The following is an 11,606-nucleotide window of genomic DNA, read 5'->3' as shown; positions in this document are numbered from 1 at the left end:
GGATGTCTGAAGAAAATTACGACATAGTAGGAATAACAGAAACATGGCTTGACGATTGGGTGGTGAATGTACAGGATTACAATCTCTTCAGAAGAGACCATGAGAAACAGAAAGGGGGAGGAGTATGACTGTAAGTTAAATCCTACTTAATGCCAAAGATACGGGAAGATATAGGTGTAGGAGATGAACACGTGGAATCTCTGTGGATAAAAATATAGGGAGGGAAAAATATCAAACTCCTGATAGAGGGTTTCTATAGGCCACCAAAAATAAAAGAAGAAACTGAAAATTATTACTAAAGCAAATAGAAGAGCTGTCAAACCAGGGGAGTAATGGAGTAATTCACAAGGGTGATAAGTTCTTAAGAACAATTAAAGATAACTACCTTACCCAACTTGTACTGGAGCTAACTAGAGGCAGGCTCACTCTGGACTTATAATTACCTTAAAACCGGATAGAATCATGGAGGTGCAGGTGGAGGGACACTTGAGAAATAGTGACCACAATATAGTTCATTTCCAGCTGTCATTCAATAGGAAACCTTTTCAGGGAGCGACAAAAAAAACCTAAACTTCTGTAAAGCAAAATTTGATCAGCTCAGAACTACTATCTGTTAACATGCGGTGGCCGGGCGCTGGCTCCCACGGTCGGGCGCATCCCCCCAGCTTGTTGTCTGGCTGTCGGGGGCGCGGGTGGCTGGCCAGCACAGTGCGCACGCTCGTGGGTCCGGGCGTCACCGCGCGCGCCTGTAATTACAGATCCGTTCATGAGCTACTGTATACTGGATCCTGCTGGGAGGCAGCGCCTCCCTCTCTCCGCCCCTGGGCAGAGGCTTATGTTTATAAGGCTGGCAGTGAGGTGCATTCACTGCCAGTTATTGGTTTCCTTCAGTGAGCTAGCTAGCCTGCCTCTGTCAGTCTCCTGCTCGTGTCAGCTTGTTTGCTTTATCTGCCAGGTTTTTCCATCTGCCTCAGGTCTGCTTTATATTGTTGTGTTGGTTAATTACATCTGCCTTTCCTGTCAGTATTCTGCCCTTTCCATCTGGTACGCCAGTGTCCCTTCTCGGTCCTTAGTGAGAGTAGGGACCGCCACCCAGTTGCCCACCTGGGGTTAGCCAGGAGTGGAGGCAAGTAGGCAGGGACAGGGGTTGCGGGTGAGATCAGGGCAACCCGGGCTGGCGTATCATCAGGTAAGATACAGTAACACTATCGGTAACATTGATTGGGACAGTGTCTTCAAAAATAACAGTACAGGTGACGAATGGGAGAAGTTTAAAAACATCCTAATTACGTCATGTGAGCAGTTCATACTCTTTAAAAGTAAAAGAAGTACAAGTAGAAGGAAACCAATGTGGCTCGATAAGACTGTAAGGGGGGCAATAAGTGAAAAAAAAAGAAAGCGTTTAAATTATTAAAACAAGAAGGCAGTGAAGAAGTGCTAAAAAATATACAGAGAAAAGAACAAATTATGTAAACAAAAGATAAAAACTGCCAAGGAGGCAGAAAGACTGATCACCAAAGAGAGCAAAAATAACCCTAAACTATTCTTCAATCATATAAACAGTAAAAGGATTTGCACTGAAAGCACTGGCCCTTTAACAAATAATGCAGGAAAAATCATAGAAGATGATGGTGAAAAGGCAAATCTATTAAATAGTTTTTTCTCAAGTGTATTCACGCAGGAAAAAGAAATGTCACACGAGATACAGTGGGATAAAACGAACCCCCACACACATAATATCACCTGCCTTTAGACCCATTTACACGTTAAGATAATTGTTCAAAAGATAGGTTTTTAAGTGATTGCTTTGCATAAACTGCTAATGGACACAATGTAATCAGCGCTCCCATAGAGAATACAGCACTGTGGACAACAAACACAGCTTGCGGTCTGTGTTATCTTCTCTACAGCTGAATGATGGATTTTATGCTCACCTAAAAATCATCGTTTAGCCAAAGAGTGAAAAATGGGAGCACTTACACACAACAATTATTGCTCAAACTATGTGAATTTTGTGAGATAATTGTTGTGTGAAAATGGGCCTTAACTCAGGAGGAAGTGCAGAGCTGGTTAAAAAGATTAAAATCGACAAATCGCCGAGCTCAGATGGAAACACCCAAGGGTTCTAAGGCAACTAAGTGACGTGATAGACAGAACACTATTTCTTATATTTAGGGACACTATTGAGACCGGGGTTGTACCACTGGATTGGCGTATTGCTGGTGTGGTTCCAATATATAAAAAGGGGTCAAGAAGAGAACCTGGTAACTACAGGTTGGCAAGTCTCACTTCAATAATTGGAAAAATATTCAAGGGGTTCATGAGGGGTCGATCATGTTAGACCAATTTGATCAGCTTCTACAATGAAGTAAGCTCTAGGCTGGATCTGGGAGAGTCTATTGTTCTCGTATATCTGGATTTTTCTAAAGCATTTGACACCGTGCCGCATAAGAGGCTGATATATAAAATGAGAGAGCTTGGACTGGGTGAAAACGTGTGTAGATGGGTAAAGAACTGGCTCAGAGATAGAAAGCAGAGGGTGGTAATAAATGGTTCGTACTCTGATTGGACCACAGTCACTAGTGGGGTGCCACAGGGTTCAGTATTGAGCCCCACACTGTTTAACTGTTTAATATATTTATCAACGACCTGATAGAGGGACAGTAAAATATCAATATTTGCAGATGACACAAAATTATACTAGATAATTAATGCAACAGAGGACAATGTGCGGCTACAAATGGACCTAGATAAGGTGGGGGCTTGGGCAGAATAATGGCAAATGAAGTTCAATGTTGAAAAATGTAAGACTAAGCACATGGGCAGGAGAAACGGATGTCACCAATATTCACTTAATGGGGTACCACTAGGGAAAAGTGATATGGAAAAAGACCTGGGGGTATTAGTGGATTGTAGACTAAACTGGAGTAACTGAACTGGATCATATTTTCCTCCAGCAGGTTTCGGGGTATTCTGTAGCTTCCAAATTGTATAGTGTGCACACATCATCGACCAGATCAGACACAAGTGTGGTCTAAAACTGGGAGAGTCTCTACCCAAATGTGTAGAGTCTCAGACTTTTATTGTAGCACATGATAACCGCCCTTTTATGGGCGTGCAACAGATTACATCAGTAACATACATATATTCTTATTCGCTAGGTTATATAGAATCCTCCCCTCCTTCCTGCCCACCTTTCCCCAAGTCCAGTGTAGTTTGGACTTTGTCCTCTTTATCATGCAGTTTAGACATAGAAATTTCTGTGTACGTGACAAGTCATTGTTTGAGAGGTCTCTGTGTTATTTAAGAAGTTTCTGTGTGGGGGCAGGGCTGGGGAAACATCCAAGATGAACACAAGCAACATATATATATAGCACTGTGATTTAACTCTTTCCTTATGCAGCAGAGTTCCACATTAGGCTGAAGTCACAAAACACACATCTTTTCACCATGCCATTGTCCAGCAACTACCATAATGAGATTATGCAGTCGTTAGCCTCTAAGAGTTAAAGTCACTACAGCTGCGTAATACATCTAGTTTAGTACAAATCAATAGACATTTTACACTGACTAATCATCATGTCTATCACAATCCCCCCTTAAAATGTCTATCCTCTAACTCTTCCCGTCAAATTTTCACAGTTCTCTGCGTGTGAGCCTATAATCGGAGCGCGTTGAAGGTTCAATTTAGGGTCTTCAAGGGGGTGTAGGACTTGTCCACTCCTTCTGGGGATGCATCCAGCAAACTCATGGTGGGAGCGGCTTTTCCAGCATCCGTTTCACATTTCTCTCTGACACAGGGGATAACACAGCAGACTAGAACGAAAAAGATAATCAGTTCACATACAACAGCGACGCCCGTCTGTGCCAGGATCCTTTACCACCCGCTCATCCATGGCGAGTACTGGTCCCAAAGGTTAGCTCTTTTTAGTTAGTGCGGCCAGCTTCTTAATGGCAACTGCGTCTTTAACCGCGGGTCACGTGTTGTCTGGGATGTAGGTACAAGTCCCCCCTATCATCTTACAGACACTCCCCTTTTTAGCTAAAATCATATCTAAGGCCATTCTATTTTGAAAAGTCATAGTCGAGGTAGGTCCTATTGGTCGACTAGTCCCTATAAAGCATCTCTAGTATAATTTATAAACCACTGCTAATTATAATAAACATAATTAATCCAGTCAACGTCTTATTTACCATAATGATCAGGAAAATGGACTCGAATCTAGTTTTAACTTGGTCTCTAATTTTTTAAACTCGTCAGGTACCCCCCTTGGCTATCCTATGACGTCAATGTACACGTGTAGATCAAAACTACCACCAGGAGTCTCTCTTCTCGCTCTAGTATAATGTTACAATACTAGTAGTGTGCACAGGTACGCACGGCCTGGGACTCCCTAATCTTCACCCACACCAATGTCCCTCCTGGAGATAGCCCCAAAGGTGGACACGTACCTATGCGGAAAACAAGGATAGACGAACATGACAGGATAACCACAAAACACAGACTGAGTTGGATCGAGATAAATTAACTATTGGGGGTAACCTCATTATCCTCAATGCTGTCTGACAGGATGTGGAGGAGCATAAGGGCTTTACTAAGGCACACCCCCCTGTCCAATTACCCTCCAGGCGGGTCCTCTACCTCATGTCTCCACAAAGCCAGTAAACGTCTCCTGAGGACTGGACCTGATTCTGCATCCATTCCCCTCCTATCGTACCGTAGGAGGAGCAATACCCGTTAGTGAGTTCCCCAAAAATCTCCCTCCACCCTGCCCATTTGCCTGGCAGGTGTAGTTTCCAGGGTAGTCAGTAATACTCTCTCCAGTGCAAAACACTTAAGTAGTTATAGAGTATTTCTTCTTTCACTTCTCACGGACAGTGTAATTAGCGGAAATGTTTGTGAAGAGACTAATAAACCACTCTTCAGCATCTACAGGGAGATTTAGGGGGACCATCCCCGAGTGTAGTCGGGCACTACCGCACACGCAACAGTTAGACTTGTTGCTCCTGTTAGCATTGTACCTCATCAACTCCAACCAGAGATTCTGGTCAGAGTAGCCAGTCGCTACTGTCAAGGTGTCCTCAAAGGTAGGGTCGGCTATGATCATCATGTTCGTCAAGGTCTTTATCTTACGGCGGAGGGGGTTAATTATGGGCACGGGACTAAGTGAAAGCTTCCATTCGGGTGCATCTACCATATCCCTTATTTTAAACTTCCCTAAGGGATCTGTCCTCCCGTACCAGTATGTCCCCAGACTGTAAGTCCCCCCCCCCCCGTCCCCCGGGCTTGGATCTCCCATGGTTAGTGTAAAAAACGCATTAAAACCAAGCAACATACTAAGTTCAGCCTTCCAATACCTGCTGTCCTTATTATTCTCAAGGAGGGTTATACGACTAATTGGGGATTTCCCGCTCTTATCTTTCTTATTTAGGGCACTTTGTGGTTTATAGGACCAGTCTGTTGCTGCGTTCCATCCCACTAATCCCCAATAACGGCAGTCTTCTCCCCAGACATTATCAGTGGCGCAAACATATTGTATTCCCCGGGTATATAAGTCATATAACCAGCTGAACTGGGCTAAATCTGGTCCGCGGTGGGATCTTGCACCTAGACACGGGACCACAGTACAATAGTCGAAGTAATATGCGGCTACTTGAGTGTTGGACGAGTTATACCAGAAGGTAACCATACCCTCATATTCTTCCGACTAAGGATTCCAGTTGCCACCCTCCTCTCTCACTAGCCTTAACCAGAGTAATGTACTCGGCACAACTAAGACTGGTCTCCCAGATCTGAGGCTTTCTTACATTTTGAAGCATGGATCCATGTAAGTCTTTCGGCTAGATTCACAGCTGTGGCAGTAATCAGAATCACCTGGTAGGGACCATCAAATCGGGGCTCAAGAAGGTGCTTCCTGAGGAACTTCTTGACACACACCCAATCCCCGGGCTGCAAGATATGTGTCCCAGTGTCTGCCTCTGAGTCTGGAAGAGAACACCTGTGCATAGGCTTTGATTAGTGCTTTAACAACGGAAATCACATACTTAGTCAACACATCAGATTGTAATTGTAACTACTGAGGATAGTAACGACCTAGCCTTGGGGCTAGCCCAAACAATCTCGGAGGGAGATAATGCATGATCCCCCTGGGTTCATATCTAACACTGACTAAGGCTATTGGATGACAGTCTTTCCAAAGTGGCGTCATTTTTAAGTATCTTACTTTTTAGCGTGCCACTACGTCTCTCCACCTTTCCACTACTCTAAAGGTGGTAGAGTATGTAAAAGACCTGGGATACACCCAGAGCAGACATAACATGTTACATTCACCTGCGAAGTTTATACCTCTGTCTGACTCTGAATCACTTCTGGTACCCCATATTCACAGTTTACCTCGTTCATGAGCTTCTTTGCGGTTACCTACTTGTTTACCTTGGTAACAGGGTCGGCCTCCAACCTGCAAAGACATCAACAACAACAAGCACGTATTCATACTTCCCAACAAGTGGGAGCTGAACGTAGTCAATTTGCAATCTCTGAAATGGGTAGAGTGGTCCCGGCAAGTGTGATGTGGCAAATTTACTTCTGCCCTGACTCACCTATGGCATAGATCATGCTAAACTGAACAAATGATGCAGCAGCTACAGAGAACCCAGGAGTCGCCCATCCTCTTTCAAGCGTGGTCGTCATTGCCGCTTTACTAGGTGGGTCTTTCCGTCCATCAGCTGGGCCATCATGGGATACAGGAACTGTGGTGGGCAAGTGCTGTTGACTGTTCACCATATGCTGTCCTGTTTCTGCTGCTCCCATATTAGTCCATTTATTCTTTCCTTCCTTGCTGGCTTGTAACTGTAAAAGTCTTTAGCATATCAAAGTCCAAGTTTTTGTCAATGTCCAAAGTTTTTCCACTGACTCATGCTGTCAGTATCTTTTCTTCTTTCTTCCATGGCTTGAGGGCCGCTGCCTTTACTGTGCTGTCGGCGAGGGTGTCGTCTCTCACTTCTCCAGTGTAGGAATCGGTGGGAACTCTCAACTTTGTCAGGTAGAAGTAGGGTCTCCATGAGACTCTGCACCGCTGCACCATTCTCAATTGGTTGTCCTGCTAAGGTAAAAACTGTCTGGCCTTCCATATTGGGCCGTAATCATGAGCTATGCCAAATGCATACCAGGAGTCAGTGTAAAGGGTTGCCGTCTTACCTCTGCCACTCTACTCGCCTCAGTGAGGGCCTTCAGTTCCGCTTCTTGTGCTAAGACATGCGGAGGCAGAGCTTCTGCTTCTAGGACATCTTGTTGTGTGACCACTGCATATCCGATGTGGAGTCATCAATCCTCAGCCTGGTACCATCTGCAAAAAGCTCAACATATGCATTATCAACAGAGGTTTCGGTAACTGTTTGCATACCTGCAGTTTCTTACTGTATTAGTACTAAATAATCATGTTGATGTTCTATTTCACATGGCTCGGAATCTTGTAGCACAAAATCATTTATTTATTTATTTTAAACCCAATAGTTGATCTACAACACCTAGATCATCTATGACCCAGATCACCTATGTCCCCCCCCTTTGAACCAGAATACTCAATGGAAACAAGAGTAATCGCGTTCAAACTAGTACAACGTTGAAAAAGGAAACCAAGAGGCACAAAAACAAGCACTTTGTAGGTCAAGGTGACATTATACGCAGCGAAGTCTGAGCGAAAATCTCCTTAAAATTTTAATTTTTTTTTTCCTTCAGGTTGCAGTTAGCATTTTTTAACACAAGGGGGCGCAACACAAGTAAAATTTTACGTCACCCAGTGTAATAGTATTTCAGGGAACGTTCAGCGTTTAACTTTCACTCTCCTGTCGGAATATAATTATAGCTTCAGTGTAGACTGATACTAGAATATACAAAAGACTTAAGAAAAAAACTAAAGAATACGGATGAATTAACATCCTACTCTGGACAATTCAGTCCCTCTTTCTCACATAAAAAGTAAAATTACTTCATCAAATTGCGTGAAAAAGTTTGCTGGGTGACTATAGGGAAATTATTCCATCTGTAGGAGCCTTCCATAACATCATCTGTCTGAACATCCAATGGAGAAGCGGGCAGTGGAAAACAGAGCCCCTGGGAACACACCATGAGAGGGCGTCCCCTTTTCATGGGTCCCTGGCCTCTGTCCCCCATGCATCAACTCCAATCTTCCATACACTATAAACCAGCTTAGTCATCTACTATGTCCCAAGCTGCATCTTCACAAAGGTTTGTTTCCCTGAACTTATCACACATCCAAAGTGGCCACATCTTGGAGTATAACAAAGTCCGGTCAAATAAAACCTTACTTCAGACAATCATGATGTTAGCACTGGATACAGTGGCATTGGGGAATGTAGGCCTCCCGAGTGCAGCAAAATGGCCGCCAGAGGCAGAAAAGGGCAGGGCTACAAATCTCCCAGGTGAGGCAAGATGGCTGCTGGAGGAGGAAGGGGTGGGGCTTAGTCCTATCCCGGATTGGAATAGCCGGAAGTAACATCACACACCCTGAAAGTGAGCACATGGGGGGGAAGTAATTTCAGGGTGGGGGCAGAGCTCACCACACTTGCTGCAGAGGCACACTATGTGGGGTTTTAAACATTGCAAGTGTGGCCGCCATTATAGGGAGGGGCTGTAGTCAACACAAAGGCACGATACAGGCAATACACATCCCCCACTACACTTTCTCATCTTGAATCTCTTTCCTACATTATACCTTCTCCTAGCAATCTAAAAACACCTTTCTTTCTGCTTATCTGTCCATAACCCGACATTTCTTTCTGCAACTTTTCTTGATCCTTTTCTTCGTAAAACGTTTCTACATGTTTTGCATATTCCAAAACATCCTGCACTGATCCTGTATTCTATTCTGCCTGCTTATTCTGTCCTATTTGAAATTTCTGAACACAGTAAAACTCCTTTACCAAATTCCACCTCTTCTCTTATATCCCTCGTACATCACAATGCGCATTAACACTATAGGCAAAGGGAACAAACGGGTTAACTGGGAAATGTTTTCAGTGGCTTAACTTCAGTCCACTCTCTTATCAGTAACCCTCCCCCAATAATAAACACTGCACATTAATTCTATAATACCGAACAGACGGGATTACTGGAGAATACCCACAACGGCTCAAGGTATATATCTCACCTACCTTTGCAACAACCCACCCTCTACTAGTAATCCCCAACAGCACTCCCTGCACACAGTCTGGACAGGACATTTAGCTATACACAGAGACTGACGATTATTTTCAATGACCAAGACCTCAACAATATCCGGAGACTTCAGCCGTCACACCACGGCTATAATTCCCGCGTATATACCTTTCCACATATGAGAACATAACACGCTCAATCATACAGGTAAATACACTTTTTTTAAACCCTGCAAGTTCCTCCTTCTCACGTATGAGAGCACATAACACGCTCAATCATACAAGTGCATACGCGTATCATAAATTTTCCTGACCTCACTAGTTACCTAGGAGTAAGTGTCTCTCTCTGGCGTGCTCCCTCAGACTTAAACAGCCAAGTCCGTCCTTCTGACACATTAACCCTCACAGAATTTATCTCTTGGTCTTGTATACACAATCTTTAACCGTCTCAGACATATCATACCGAGCATACAGAATACCCCTTAGGCAGGTTAAAACAGTGTTTTTTTCCCGAGCAGAAAGGACTATATTACCTGCCTTTCATTGATTTATCACTCTGGATTAGAGATAGGCAGATTGACAGTTAGAATTAAGCTCACATCGGTAGATTTTCATAAAGCAATCTTACCGTGTTCTGTAGATTTTCGGGCCCCTGAGGTCTACGTGTTATCTGCCGATCTCTGTATTTTTCCAGAATGAAAGAAATCAAAAATCTCTACTCGGCCCACCACAGGGACACCAAATTGAACTGGATCATATTTTCCTCCAGCAGGTTTTGGAGTATTCTGTAGCTTCCAAATTGTATAGTGTGCACACATCATCGACCAGATCAGACACAAGTGTGGTCTAAAACTGGGAGAGTCTCTACCCAAATGTGTAGAGTCTCAGACTTTTATTGTAGCACATGATAACCGCCCTTTTATGGGCGTGCAACAGATTACATCAGTAACATACATATATTCTTATTCGCTAGGTTATATAGAATCTTCCCCTCCTTCCTGCCCACCTTTCCCCAAGTCCAGTGTAGTTTGGACTTTGTCCTCTTTATCATGCAGTTTAGACATAGAAATTTCTGTGTACGTGACAAGTCATTGTTTGAGAGGTCTCTGTGTTATTTAAGAAGTTTCTGTGTGGGGGCAGGGCTGGGGAAACATCCAAGATGAACACAAGCAATATATATATATAGCACTGTGATTTAACTCGTTCCTTATGCAGCAGAGTTCCACATTAGGCTGAAGTCACAAAACACACATCTTTTCACCATGCCATTGTCCAGCAACTACCATAATGAGATTATGCAGTCGTTAGCCTCTAAGAGTTAAAGTCACTACAGCTGCGTAATACATCTAGTTTAGTACAAATCAATAGACATTTTACACTGACTAATCATCATGTCTATCACATAACCAATGCCAGTCAGCTGCTGCAAAAGCAAATAAAGTCTTGGGGTGCATTAAAAGAGGTATAGGGGCGAGAACATTATCCTCCCACTATATAAGGCACTTGTCAGGCCTCACATGGAATACTGCGCACAGTTCTGGACACCGCTGCTTATGAAAGATGTTACAGTATTGGAGGGGGTTCAAAGAAGAGCGACTAAGCTAGTACATGGAATGATGGGACTGGCATACCCGGAGAGGCCATCAAAATTGGGATTATTTACTCTAGAAAGAAGACGGTTAAGGGGGTGACCAAATAACCATGTATAAATACATTAGGGGACAATACAAGGATATCTCCCATGATCTGTTTATACCCAGGACTGCGACGGCAACAAGAGGACATCCGTTACGTTTAGAGGAAAGCAGGTTTCATCACCAACACAGAAAAGGGTTCTTTACTGTAAGAGCAGTTAGACTGTGGAACTCTCTGCCTGAGGATGTGGTGATAGCAAAATTCATAGAGGAGTTTAAGGCCTCATGTCCACTAGGAAAATCAGGCCCGCTACGGATTCTCCATGGAGAATCCGTAGCGGGTCCCTCCTGCCCTGCGGACATGAGGGCTGAAAATAATAAATAAGAATAAACTTACCTTCCGCCCGCTCCGGATCTTCCCTTCACCGCGGCGTCATCTTCTCTGCGTCGCGGCCGGATCTTCTTTCTTCGGCCCGGCGGATGCGCAGGGCATGTCAGTGACCTGCCCCGCGCATGCGCCGGCCCAAAGAAAAAAGATCCGGCCGCGACGGAGAGAAGATGGCGCCGCGGCGAAGGGAAGATCCGGAGCGGGTGAGTAAATTCCAATTTTTGTCTCCCGCGGATCCGGACGGCTTCCATAGGCTTCAATAGAAGCCCGCGGGAGCCGTCCCCGCGGGAGACCCGCACAAAAATGGAGCATGTCCAGATTTTTTCATGCTCCATTTTAAAAAAAATCACTTTTATTGACCATCCGCGGGTATTTATCTACCCGCGGGTGGTCAATGCACCCCTATG

Source organism: Eleutherodactylus coqui, chromosome 1 (assembly GCF_035609145.1).
Source record: "Eleutherodactylus coqui strain aEleCoq1 chromosome 1, aEleCoq1.hap1, whole genome shotgun sequence".
Lineage (NCBI taxonomy): Eukaryota > Metazoa > Chordata > Amphibia > Anura > Eleutherodactylidae > Eleutherodactylus > Eleutherodactylus coqui.
The sequence above is the reverse complement of the archived record's forward strand: the minus strand, read 5'-3'. Positions refer to the sequence as shown.